The 14385-nt window shown below is 38.3% G+C and overlaps 1 protein-coding gene across 1 annotated transcript in view; it reads left to right on the forward strand.

Moving 5' to 3' along the window:
* The first annotated feature begins 387 nt into the window (after nt 1–387).
* LOC149805734 (uncharacterized) overlaps nt 388–14385 on the forward strand; it is a 40876-nt gene continuing 26878 nt past the window's right edge. The window contains exon 1 of the mRNA XM_089950406.1: nt 388–641. The gene's annotated coding sequence lies outside the window, so the exon portion shown is untranslated. The remainder of the gene's footprint in view (nt 642–14385) is intronic.

A 14385-nucleotide genomic window follows, 5' to 3' on the forward strand; every position in this document is an offset into this window, starting at 1 on the left:
GAAAATATCTTAACTTTGTACAAGGAACAATAACCCGGTATTTTAAAAAGCCTAATCATTGGATTAAACAGCACTGAAAAAAGTCCAGCTAATCTTGGATTTAGGTTGTAGTTGCTATTACAATGGTTTAAATCACATACTTACCATTACAGACAAACAAGTTTTTATAATCTTCTTGACATACGTGTACAATGGAGGTTAAATACTGGCTCATGATCGTAAGTATAATTTGACGCATACAAGATCACTGCTTACAGTCATCAGTAATTACTAAAACAAGCCTCATGTACCATGAACAGAGTAACTCGAGAGAAATGCTCCACACGCTCACCTATTGACGTACACAGTTTACCTCTGCGAGTCGTGCACACGCTTCATTGTTAACTCAGGATATCATTATCACACTTTGTGTAGTCCTCGCTAAGTCGAGTGACCTGATCCACCAACAATTTATTGACTTTTGAACAATATTCAGCGATTTCATCAATAAGTCACAGGTTATACATCCCGAATTTTGTGACTGCTCCGATAACTTAGTAAGGAACGACATCTATTGACTAACTGCACCGCACTTTGTGGTTCTGTGGCACCGTTTCAATAGAGTATTAGTAAACGCAAAGGAAGAATTCGCAAAATATCAGGTGAGTAACTTTTATAATTGTCTGTAGAGGTTGGTGAATGATGTATACTGTATAAATGTTGGAGCTGATAGCTGTTTGGGATCCTCTGGTTATGCACTGCATACAGTTGTATTACATACCTGCGTATGTGTATTTATCTTAACTTGTTAGGAACACAATACCCGCTTTCATATCCGGGAGATGACAGTGTCCGTAACACTTGATTATACTTGCATACTAGTTTGATTAATATACTGATTAGGAGAGGTATATATAAAGAAATGATAAACAAAATTTTCCATTAGCCTAACCCAGACGTAAATATTATATTATTTGTTTTGTTTTCTGTTGTCACTCTATGCAGAGACGTACGTGTATATATATATATATATATATATATATATATATATATATATATATATATATATATATATATATATATATATATATATATATATATATAATGGTATTATCAACGGAGCGAGAGACGGATAGACAGAAATACAGAGTCCGCTATTTAAATTGATACATACTTGTTCTTGGGGGTGGGGTGGGGTGAGGATTATCACTAATTGCACGCGGTGTGCAAACAATAATATCTTGACCTGATTGTGACACGTGTTTTATCTTATATCATGCTAGCTAGAATAGGTAGATAAGTAGGTATAAAGGTAGGTAGGTTGGTAGGTGGGGAATTCAGATTTTTGAATGTTAGCTTTGTTGTGCAGACGTGTCGTATATAAGCATATAGTTGCATACAGGTAAGCAAATAAATAAGAGTTGACAGTGTGTATCTACACGATAGAAGAAAAATGCAAACCTGTTATAAGGTTATTTTGTAACCATTACCGATTTTTTTTCTGCTACTTTTGAAGACCTTTATTTCATTGAAGTCCTTGGTATCAAAATTTGCACCACATTAGTGTATTTTTTTTTTCTCCTTTTAGTTTTGTTAAATTTGTCTAAGTTTGTAAATACCATAATCGTGACTTGGGCGAAATTTGAAAAGAAAACGAGAGACAAAGTCAAGCTATATATATCTGACACAGTTATACATTATCTCGTCCTGAAGCATTAAAAAAAGGCAAAAAGAAAATAATAAACTTTGTTGTTGCAAAAGTGAAATAGGATGCAAACGAGACACTACCATCTTTATCTGAGCCGTATTAAATCGGCATCCGTGACTGAAATGAAAATGATGTGATTTTGGGGCCGATACTGGATCATCGACTCTGCTAACGGCACCAGACTTAGGTAAGTCGTGAGAAACGTGAATTTGGTGTTGTGCCTTTCACAGCGGAACCTTGTACAACACAAGAACAACAATTTTGTCATGCAAATTAAATGCCAAAATAATCATAGCAAAACAATGTCAGTATTGACGAAACGATTCCCGTGACTGACGTCATGTCACAATGACGTTTGCATTTATATTTACCTGCGAAATCACCTAGGTCTTTAGTTTTCTACCTACCTCACTAACTACATGCCTACTTAACCACGTATATGTAACTAGCATAGTATTTACCTTCCTTCATGCCCATCAATCCATCTATTGACGAGCAAACAAAGATTTCGAACCAAAACTTTCTACTGGTTCCTGTGGTATTTTAGTTAATCAAAGTAGTATAATAAAAGTAGTATAATAATATTGACACTTATGGAGATGCATGGCAACCAATGTTGACTGTTATCATGGCTTACCGGTGTGACAGTAAGCGATACTAGACATTAAGTTGCTTTTGTTTTTCAACGTTATCTAAACGATGTGCATATTTCCATAGGTACGACTGACTACCTGTGACAAATATTTGCTTTAAAAAAATGTGAAAATTGATCATTTTAGTCATTTCGGGAAAGGTATCATTTAAATTACATACCATTAGCAGACTCGAAGCATCTCATTTAATAGCCCTACTAGTAACCAAACAATGATATTTGATAAACTGTCTGTAAATACTGTTGCTGAAATAAATCATAATGTGCGGAAAATAATTATTTCCGGGAGGGGACGCTAGACTGCCAGTCCGACACTCTCTGGTAGTCATCTGTTGATGTATACGTCTGTCTCTGACGGCTTTTCCTCGTAGCCCCCTCCCCCCCCCCCTCTCTCTCTCTCTCTCTCCTTGTTGTGACTAAACCTACATTTTCGCTTCCGTGTAAATATATTATCAAATGTGTCGCTAAAATCTTCTGCCTCTACAATAAGGCTTTATTATATATGCCGCCTGCTTTAGACAAATATGCTTGCGATGAAAACCAGTCAATTATTACAAGATATTTATATTTTTTTTAAATTGGAAGAGAATCCATATATTATTATTTATGATGATCAGTGTAATCAGGAAAACAATAATGGAAAATTTAGTTTTCTTGGCAAACCGGAAATTTCTTGTAATATCCCTAATGAAAATTACCTGATGTAAAGCGTTTATTACAATTACAATAAGACTATATATATATAACCTGACATGCGCAGTTATATTCTGTTTATATTCGAGACAGAATTTATACTAGTGCAGCGAAGTTAGCAAGCAAGTATGTAGGTAGTTAGAAAGGTAGGGATGGCTTTGATATACAGCTGAGTGGTGGTATATGGATAGATGGCTGCATTTGCCAGCAGTTAGATCTATCAAGGAATGGATGGATGGATGGACGAAAGAAGGAATAGAGAGGCTGTTAGGAGGATGGGTGAATTAAAAACGTTCGTGTGCATATATATTAAATTAGTGAATGAAAGAGTGTATATTTACACACACACATCTCTCTCTCTCTCTCTCTCTCTCTCTCTCTCTCTCTCTATATATATATATATATATATATATATAGGTTATGTAGATACATATCAGTCATACATACATACATACATACATACATACATACATACATACATACATACATACATGTACTATGTAGATAGGTCGGTAAGTAGGTAGGTGGGAAGGTAGGTGTGTGTGTGTGTGTGTGTGTGTGTGTGTGTGTGTGTGTGTGTGTGTGTGAGAGAGAGAGATTCCTTTCAGCTGGTTATTCAAATAGTTTCTATGGTACTTTAAACAACTAAAATGCAGTCATGGCAAACTTTGGTCACTTCACATTGACTCTGAGAAAAACTTGATTTTTCTCAGATTTCCTAATACTTTGGACTGACATAGTTATTATGTTAGTCCCCACTAACATAGCTATTATGTTAGTCCTCGCTCATACTTCTTACCTTCGTGGTTTTACTCCCTTCTCAAACCCCAAACTCCTATACAGAAAAACAAGTTTGATAACAGTATCGAGGGAAACGCGTTATATGGTGTATTTTATCACTTTTCAAAGAGCGACTTTACCACGATCTCTTACCATTGACAACGATCCTGCCTTTGCCATCGGAGAAAAAGTTGTTACTTCCTGGTTAGACAGACGAGACAAAATTTGTCTCCATAATATAATTAGTCTCCATAATATAATTCGTAAACAAATTATGAATTTTTAATTACACTTGCTTTTTATGAGTTATTGACAGGTATATATGTGTTCATGTTCAACCCGAATCAAGATCAAACAGTTTTGCTTTATCCTTTCAATTGTCATTAGGCGTATTTGTCCGCGAGTATGTTTTGGTAGCTCTGGTGCTAAGTCTTGTAGGATGTTTTTCGCGATTCAAATTTATATTTCCAATTCTGCTTCAAAATTTCGCCCGTTTTGTTCGTCAAGCGCAGTTAAATGTTCTGACATAAACAAATGCAACCCGAATTGGTTAAAAACTGAAGAATGATGTAATTGTACGAGAGGACTTTAAAAAAACAAAACTTTTTTTACGCTATATTGACTAAAGTTGTTTGGTGATAATATGTAAGCTTTTGCTTCTGGTTTATTTTTTATTTTATTTATTTGGAATCCTACCCAGATTTATATATAGTCAGTCAGTCAGTCTTCCATGGATATATGCACGTGCACGTTGCCTATATTAAAGTCAGCGCACTGTTGTATTTTAGTCATAGGTTTCTCTCCAATATGACCGTATTTTTGGTCGTCTTCATTGTCATCGTTATAATTATAATTTGGCATATGCGGTAACTAAAATTCCGATCGGTCCTCTTGGCATTCACAGCCGCCATGCTGACTACATCGATTCACGATCGTCATACTGCACACATGTAATGCTGCTGTTGTTGTCGTAGGGGTTAACGCCATTTTTCAGCACAAGATAGGCTATACATGGCGATCAGTATAAATGGTGGAGGAAGAACCCGGAAAAACCCCTGAAAGAACCACCGGCCCATGAGAAGCTCCTGGTAAGCTTTCTCACATACCCACATTGGCCGAAACCGAGATTCGAACCCACGCAGACTGAGGTGAGATGGCAGTGATCCGTAACGGTGAGCGCTTGAGACCACTCGGCCACTCGCTCCCCCCCCCCCATGTAACTATAGGTTACTATATTTGTATGGAAAATATAAACATGTATTTCAATGTCGTGCAGTATCACTAAGAAAAAAAAAGTTTATAGTTTCCCATTCAAATATAGTAACTCATTTATTACATTCGCAACTTTGTGGTCAGTCGTACGGATTGTGCATTGAATGTATGTCTCTAGCTGCATTAGGACCACCTCAGCTATTTACAAAACAATAATTGACCGATGAGTTCTGCATTCACCGAACTACTGTTTTCTTCTTCTTTTTTTTCAATTGTAACTTCTCGGTAAATTCCATAATCAGGTTAATCGTGTAAATAGCTGAGTTAGTCCGAACAGACTGCGTTTCTCCATAGATATATCCGGTGAGCAAAACGTATGATTTTCTGTAAATTGCTGTACCGACATACATATTTCCATCTCACAGAAAAAAGCCAGTGGCATTCCAATTGGCATTTATTTGCATAATCTGTTTTTCAAAATTAGGACTGACTCTAATATAAATCCGTCTTGTCTTCCCGAGACAAGACATAGAAAAAGAGAGGTATTTATCTTTCAAAATATTTAACTTGTTTGTATGCAATTGATTCTGTGCACATATCATTAAGCGTGCGTTTCAATTGATGTCATGTTTTGTACCGTTAAGAACAGGCCGCAAATAGTAATTACACGTACTTGACAACGGTACTGAGACGATAACATGGAGTGGTTATTTGCAATAATATTTTCAGTCATAGGTCTAATAAATCGATTCATGTCAAAGTTTTGGCTTAGCACTGAATGAAAAGAAACGGTTTCTCGCCTGTCCATTAATTTTTGAGGAGAATGTCTTGCGCTAATTGTGTCTTTCTTTCCGAGTTCAATTAATTTTCAACCTCTGAATCTGTGATTTGGATTTTTAATGTAGCTTTAACAATTTTCCTGTCATATTACTACGATGTCTGCAGTGTGGCAGTTTATATATATATCCAGCACTGGGGCATCATGCCGCAGATATGTAGCACGATGTCCCACCCAGTCACATTATCCTGACACCAGGCCGACCAGTCCTAATACTAACTTCTTAATGCTAAGCGTCCAGCGAGGTAGCTGTTAGTACCATTTTGTATGACTCGGTCGGGGATAGAACCGACGACCTCCCGCATCCGGGGCGGACGCTGTAACCACTAGGCCACCGGAGCGGTGAATCTGAGATACGGCGGAATATTAGGCAGACTAACACCCATCTTCTAAAACCCGTACTAAATCAGTGTGGTCCTCGAGTTTTTATGTTGTTACTACTGTAGCATAAAAATTGCAAAGTACCAGTCTGGTTCAAAACAGGCAATTCTAAAAATTAGACTGATGCCAACGTTTTTTGTTTGTTTTAAATCCCGATATATATACAGGGAAACAGACTACTCTTGAGAGCGTTCAGGTTGGTAAAAATGATTCCTAAAGATTGATGAACAAACTAGAAATGTAACATATCTTCTTTAGACCCACTAAGAAATAACTTCAAGAGAGGTACAATATATGAGTTGAAGTAACCTTGAAACAAATCGTTTACGATGCATCATAGTGAAGTTCACAGTAGAATACTGTCGTGTTGTTTTTTTTTAATCTTAAGATGGATTCTGAACAACAATAACTATTCGTATTCATTCACAATCCAAATTTCGAATTTTAACCAAAGTCTGTGAAATATGTTCTGATCTATTGTTCAGTCTTGGAATCAAACAAATTGAAGGATTTTTTTTTTTTTAAATTCTGATTCCGAAGTTTTACTTCGCTGGAGCTCATCTTAGGATTTTGAAAAAGAATCAAGGTCAGAATTTGTCCAGATATGAAAGTCCAATACCAAAATAGTTCTCCATCCAGTATCGACAACCGATTATCAATGAGAAAATCTGAAGTCATGGAAGCACTAACTCGCACCTCAGAAAGCTTTGCATCCTGGATATTCTTTATTCATTAGTCAGCCTTTATTCATTAGTCAGCTAAACACCTTTCTACACAAGAAAGCTAGCATACGCATAAAATCGTACACCCCCCCCCCCAAAAAAAAGGCTATTTACCAATTGCTATTCTTTTACCTAATCCAATGCAGCTCCACCTGGCGGGGTGAAATTGTATTTGTCTAAATTATTGCGCGAAAGTGCTTGGGTTGTACATCATACTACAGAGTTCATGCAGAATGTGAAAATAATAATAATTCACCGACAATTAAAATTATTTGGTCATTGTGCATCTTTTGGTTCGTAACAAACGTTCCAAATGGTTGAATTCACCTTTTGTCCTTTTATCTGGATAAACATTTGCATAACAATACATGTGCAGGTTTTAAGGTTTACATCAGTACTGCACAGTTTAAAGCGAAACTTGGCGCTTGTTTATGTTTTATGCGTCCAGTTTGATTTATTGAAGAAAAAACTTCATTGATTTCCTCATATTTGTCATCTCCGTCTAGGTTTGTTTACAAGTCCGTTAATTATTAGAGTAAATGGTTTGTGGCTTTAGGGTCAGTTATCCCAATTGTATATAACCTACTCGTCCATTTTAGCCCTTAAAAATATAAATATGAGTATATTTGTTTGAGATAACTAGAGTACTGTATTGAAATGAAATGCAATTTGAAGAGACCTTTTGATTTTATCAAAAGGAGGCGGGTACTACACTTTAATTGCACCATTGCAGACCTTTCAATTAGCGAACGAAGGTACAGTTTATTTAACATTAGCTAATGTTTGCAACTAATGTGAAACACGTGACTTCATCTCGTGCTGAACATTCTTATAAACCTATTTTTAAAACAGGTTACCTCTGATAAGCAGTAAATTATACAACTGATTGGTTGATCCAGAGTTTTCGGACGGCACGCATATGTTTACACAGTGTTTAAATTATTTAACCGTATCTGCAGTGCAGTAACAGTCATCGGGATCTCGGCAATACAGTAACATATATAAATATTTTGGCAAGTATCTTGGCACATTTGGAAACCCAAGTATTGATCAGTCCACTTATAATTATAATTAGGGGTTAAAGGTAGACATTCTATATACACGTTCTATGGGCGCCCCCATTTAATTTTCTTGTAGTGTAAAATATATGTTCAAAACAAATATGTTGTAAAGAAACACCGATCCACTGCTTTTTCACATACTCAAATTAGCCGAGCCCAAAACTCGAACACATACGTACAGAGGTGAGATGGCAGTGATTGGTAAAGGAGAACGCTTTGAACCATTCGGCCACCCTGGGCCCCGTCAAAGCTATTGATTACGTTAAGCATGATTATAAAATGTACTTAATAGACCGAACCTTACGTTTGTCCAATCAACTGATGTTCCTTGCCATGGTCATGTGAGTAGCTGAAGTCTGTACTAATGAATGTTGATCGTAATAGCGAGGCTGGCCTTGTAAATAAAATACACATTTGTTAACATTCGTGACCGAGCTTTCCCGTTCAATAGACATGGATCAAAAGTTACTATCACAGCACTTCTTCAATTTCAAACTGTAAAATGAGCTGTCCGTATTAAATAAACTGGAAAACAAACCATCAAATAACATGGGCTATGATTTTTCCATCACATGGGGTATAACAGTACGGATAATTACAATAAAATGTCAAGTTTCTTTCAGATAAAATATGCGAACAGTACGAATACTGTCCTCCATTTCTTAAAATTAGAATGTACTTAATACGGCTGGATTAAGGTCACTGTAGGCCTTAGGCACTCCTGTTTCGTCGGCCTTTTGCCGGATGCCCTTTTGACATTACTGTGACTTTTTGTGGATACGCTTTTCTGTAACATGGTCATTAACATAATATTTTTACTCAAGAAGAGATCTTTGTTGCAGTCTTTATAATACAAAAGGAAAAGAATAAAGAGCAGTATAATACAGCCCTTTAGTTTTCAAAGCCCTAGGCACATTGCCCATTGTGTCTATCGGATAATATAGCAATTTAGTTTTCGCAGGCCCTAGGCACAGTGCTTTGCTATGCCTATCGGATAATACAGCACTTTAGTCTTCGTAGGCCCTAGGCACATTGCCCACTGTGCCTATCTGATAATACGGCCCATATCCGTATTCGTATAGGTTTTTTTATAAACACTACGTGAAATACAGGCTTGTTTATAATATTTCAAAACGATGCACGGTCAACCGTAACACTTCTATATTAATTACTTTCAATAAATGTTTACGAATTCAGGTCATATAGTACCGAGCGCTGGATGATATCGAGACTCGTATATGTTGGTTAGGGCTGTATTCTCTACATTAAGCGTTCAGTCCTGCGTCTTGGTTAGGGCTATGTTCTCTACATTAAGCGTACAGTCCTGCGTCTTCGTTAGGGCTATGTTCTCTACATTAAGCGTTCAGTCCTGCGTCAAATGCCAAATATATCATATTCTAATCAAAAGTATCATCCTAGACAAACTTACAGTTAAGTTCTTGTAACAGGCGATTTGTCTTATGTTTTGGAGAGACTGAACTTTAAACAAAGCACGTGCCATAGGTCGCAGATTTCCCTTCCGTCAACATCATTGCCTGATCAATGTGTAGCCAAAACGCACAGACACATATATCAAAAATTTGATATTTGAAAGAACAAGCAATTTTGTTTGAATCAGCACCAAGAATGTCTATATCTATACCAAAAGATCATACCTTCTCCAAAAAGAGAGGAAAAGTTCTAAAAATAAACCGGATTGGGCTGCATTTCGTGGTACGGAAATAATAAATGTTATATATATCTATCATTACCGTAATGACAGAACGTCCCGTTGTACGAACAATGCCGCTCTCTCAGGACTGTAACCAGTGGAGACCCAGATCTGCAGTTGCATTCAAGCGCCTTCAAATCAAGGTCTATGTTATTATGTTGCGTTGTTCATGAATGGTTACAAGCGAATAGCTTTGATCTTAGCATTCGTGTGGGTCATAGGACAGTATATCTGGGTCGACGTTTTTCATATGTTTAATGTATTTCACTCTTGCACCGTTGTACGAGTATATGATTATCAACGTCTCTCAATGTTCTACGTCCATGCGGGGAGTGTATTTATTTCAGAATGTACTTCAGAGTGTCCGAAGTTCATATGAGCGAGCACACCTGACTACATCGTCGTAATCCACAAGCGATAACACCCTACGCTCATGTATCGCCCCTGGCTACCTGTGCTTAGATGTCCTTCATTTTCAGAGTACGCATAAATTGAAATACATCATCAGCAACACCGTGTCATACACACAGTCGCCTGCCATGGGCGATAATCCTTTATTATAGATCAACAAGTGGCTGCGCTTTGGAAGATAAACTTGTATTGGTTTATTCAGAGAGCACGAAGAGTCGTCGTATTGGGTCAAACGGCAAGAAATGAGAAACATATTCGCGCTCGTACTGATTCGTTAAGCACATTTATGCATATTGTTACGTGCGAGGGAGGGGCTCCGAGTGGTTGAGTGGTCTAAAGCGCTCTCCGTTACGGATCACTGCCATCTCACCCCATCTGCGCCGGTTCGAGCCTCGGATTGAGCCAATGTGGGTATGTGAGAAAGCTTGTCAGTAGCTTCTCTTGGGTCGGTGGTTCTTTCCGGGGTTTTCCCGGGTTCTTCCTCCACCATTAATACTGGCCGCCATGTACAGCCTATCGTGTGCTGAAAAAAAAGGCGTTAACTCTACAACAATAAACCCCAGAACAACAACGTGCGAGGGAGCTCAAAAGGAGCTAATCAAACACCTTCATGTGGATGGCTTGAAGCCCATGTTACCCATATTTACAACGACCTCAAGACAACTGTCAACTGAAATGTTCTAAAACGCGAAAATACTGCAATAATTTTCCTCTAATGACCATATTTTACAAAATTTTAATAATTTAAACCTTGTATGACTTTTCTTGTTTTGTATTTGTGCATGATTCATTGGAAAGTCTTTCTGAGACAAATATTAGTACTTCATGCCATGTAGTACAAAACAATACAAGGGGCCCCGAGTGGCCGAGTGGTCTAAAGCGCTCTCCGTTAAGGATCACAGCCATCTCACCTCTGTCTGCATGGGTTCGAGTCTCGGATTCAGCCAATGTGGGTATGTGAGAAAGCTTGCCAGTAGCTTCTCGTGGGTCGGTGGTTCTCTCCGGGGTTTTCCAGGGTTCTTCCTCCACCATTAATACTGGCCGCCATGTATAGCCTATCGTGTGCTGAAAAATGGCGTTAAACCCTACAACAACAACAACAACAACAACAAAACAATACATACTTATATAATATACGAAACACTTGTCCCTAAAGATATCCAGAGAATTCCCTTTGTTTAGAAATAACGGAGGGTCCATTTTACGAACTAATCATGGCTATCATAATGTCTCGTGAATACTATATACTGTGACCAATGTGGGTATGTGAGAAAGCTTGCCAGTAGCGTCTCGTGGGTCGTTGGTTCTTTCCGGGGTTTTCCCCGGGTTCTTCCTCCACCATTAATACTGGCCGCCATGCATAGCCTATCGTGTGCTGAAAAATGGCGTTAAACCCTACAACAACAACAACTATATATTGTGACGTCTGCTTCTGACAATTTGCTGATTAATCGGATTGAGAAAAATATTCCTAACACCAACTGCCCATAATCAACAAATAGTCACTAAAATCTAACGCATACGTAGTAAAGATAGTACATATCCTAAGTTTATTACAATATTTATGAGAAGGGATGAAATCTCCACACAAACGGTCACTGTTAATAAAGAAGCGTAGCGGATTATCGCATGTGGCTTGTCACGATGACCTGCAGGCCCAAATGGCAAACCGACACGTTTGTGCAATGGTAAAGTTGTGATTTTATTTTTTTATGTAGGAGAGGAATGTGGGTTTTCTGTTGCAGCAATTTGATTTGACTAAGAACATATCAATCGCAGACCAGTGCAGAATGAAATTTTTGCTTGTGCATTTTTTCTTATATCCGCCAATAGGGATTCGTTGAAGGCAGATAACACTGGTCAACAGTGAAATCATTACTGACTTGAAAAGGCCCTAATCTGTAGTATTTTGGTGTGCCGAACACGAATATAACCGTGAAAAATTTGTATTGGCTCTCGTTTTGAAGATATTCATATACCTCATTTTCTATGTTTCACTGTGTAAATTTCTCCAGTAGGACTGCAGCAACATCCGGAATAATGATGTAACATTGCATAATACCATCATGCTCACATCATCCACAGTTGATTGCATCATTTTCTGATGCAATGCAATACTAATGCCATGCGGCTGCTGAAGTAAGTTGACGTCAGCAGTGTACTATACATGTGTAGGCCTATTATACTAATGCCAGGCGGCTGCTGAAGCTGACGTAAGCAGTGTACTATATAAAGCCCAATCAGATAGGTTCAGCATTTAAAATATTTTAGACGTTGTGCGAGACAGTTCAAGCTACTGTTACATAAAACTTATTATTTTATCCATTTACGTACAATAAAGAACAGTAATGCCTCGAAAGTGTGTTAATACCGCGGACAATTTTTGCTATATTTGTGGGGAAGTGACATTTGCCAACCAGAAGAAAAGTATCAATTCTCAAGTGAAGAAGGCATATCATCTTTACTTCGGATGCAAGGTTGGTGACCAAGACAAGCCTTGGGCTCCGCATATATGCTGTGCTACATGTACAACACAGCTTTCACAGTGGTTGAATTGCAAAAGGTCATCAATGCCGTTTGCAGTCCCAATGGTGTGGAGAGAGCCAAGCAACCACCTAAATGACTGTTACTTCTGCTTGGTTCCTCCTCTTTCCGGCGGAATAACGAAGCGAAAGAAGTCGAGAATAGTCTACCCAAACATTCCGTCTGCATTGAGACCAGTTCCACATGGTGAGGGACTTCCTATTCCAGAACCTCCAGCAGAATATTCTCTTGATTCATCAGACGAAGACAAAGGTGAGTCGACCTGTTCTTCTCCTGGTCCATCAGCATGCAGTGATCCAGATTTTCACTGTGGTGCATCATCAACCCCACACAGAATAACACAGGAAGAACTAAATGACCTGATTCGTGATTTGGACTTATCAAAGAACAAGGCAGAATTGCTAGGATCAAGACTCCAACAATGGAATCTTCTAGAAGAAGATGTCACAATTACTGCATATCGAAAGTGCCACCAGCAATTGGAGCCTTTCTTCAGAAAGGAAAGTAATCTGATATTCTGTTCCGATATTGAGGGCCTCATGAATGCTTTAAAAATCACTCATGACCCACAAGAATGGAGACTATTTGTGGACTCTTCGAAACTGAGTCTCAAGGCTGTGCTTTTGCACAATGGAAACATTCTTCCATCTATTCCAGTAGCGTATGCTGTCCACATGAAAGAGACATACGATAACTTAAGGCAGCTACTGAATTCCATTGAGTATAACAAGTACAGCTGGCACCTCTGTGGTGATTTGAAGGTAGTTGCCCTTTTAATGGGACTGCAGCAAGGATATACAAAATACATGTGTTTCTTATGCGAGTGGGATAGCCGAGCAAGGGAAATGCACTACATGAGGAAGGAATGGACTCACAGGCAGAATGTAGCCATTGGAGAGAAGAATATCCAACACCCAGCTCTGGTTGAGGCTCAGAAAATCTTGCTACCACCCCTTCCCATCAAACTAGGTTTGATGAAGAACTTCGTGAAAGCCATTGACCGGACTTTGCCAGCATTCCGATACCTGCATGAAAAATTCCCTCGACTCAGCGAAGCAAAGATTAAAGAGGGAGTTTTTGTGGGTCCTCAGATTCGAGAGCTTTTCAAAGATGACCGGTTCAACAACTTGCTGGAAGGTGACGCGAAACAAGCATGGAATGCTTTTCGCCTAGTTTCTACAAACTTCCTCGGAAATGTTAGGGCAGAAAACTATAAGGAACTAGTAGAAGACATGTTGATGAAGTATAAGAAACTTGGCTGCAATATGTCTCTAAAGATTCACTTCCTTCATTCCCATTTGGATTTCTTTCCTAGCAACTGTGGTATTGTTAGTGATGAACACGGCGAACGTTTTCATCAAGATATCGCAACAATGGAACAAAGATGCCAGGGAAAATGGTCCACTACAATGCTGGCTGACTACTGCTGGACACTCCTCAGAGATGCTCCCGAACAGCTGTACAAGAGACAGGCGAAGAAATCTAAGATGTAGTCAATGACTTGATTTTTTATAGCTAGGCTATTACAGTTGACCTTTTACTATTGGAATGCATTTCGTTATGTAAACATTAATTTCTTGCAGATTACAAAAAAACTAGAGCCAATTTTGCAATTTGACTGTCATATTCGTGTTCAGCACATAAAAATTGATAAGAATTGACTAATTTTATTTCAGTAACATGACTTTTGTAA

Source organism: Sinohyriopsis cumingii, chromosome 2, assembly GCF_028554795.1.
Source record: "Sinohyriopsis cumingii isolate HCF-2022 chromosome 2, ASM2855479v2, whole genome shotgun sequence".
Lineage (NCBI taxonomy): Eukaryota > Metazoa > Mollusca > Bivalvia > Unionida > Unionidae > Sinohyriopsis > Sinohyriopsis cumingii.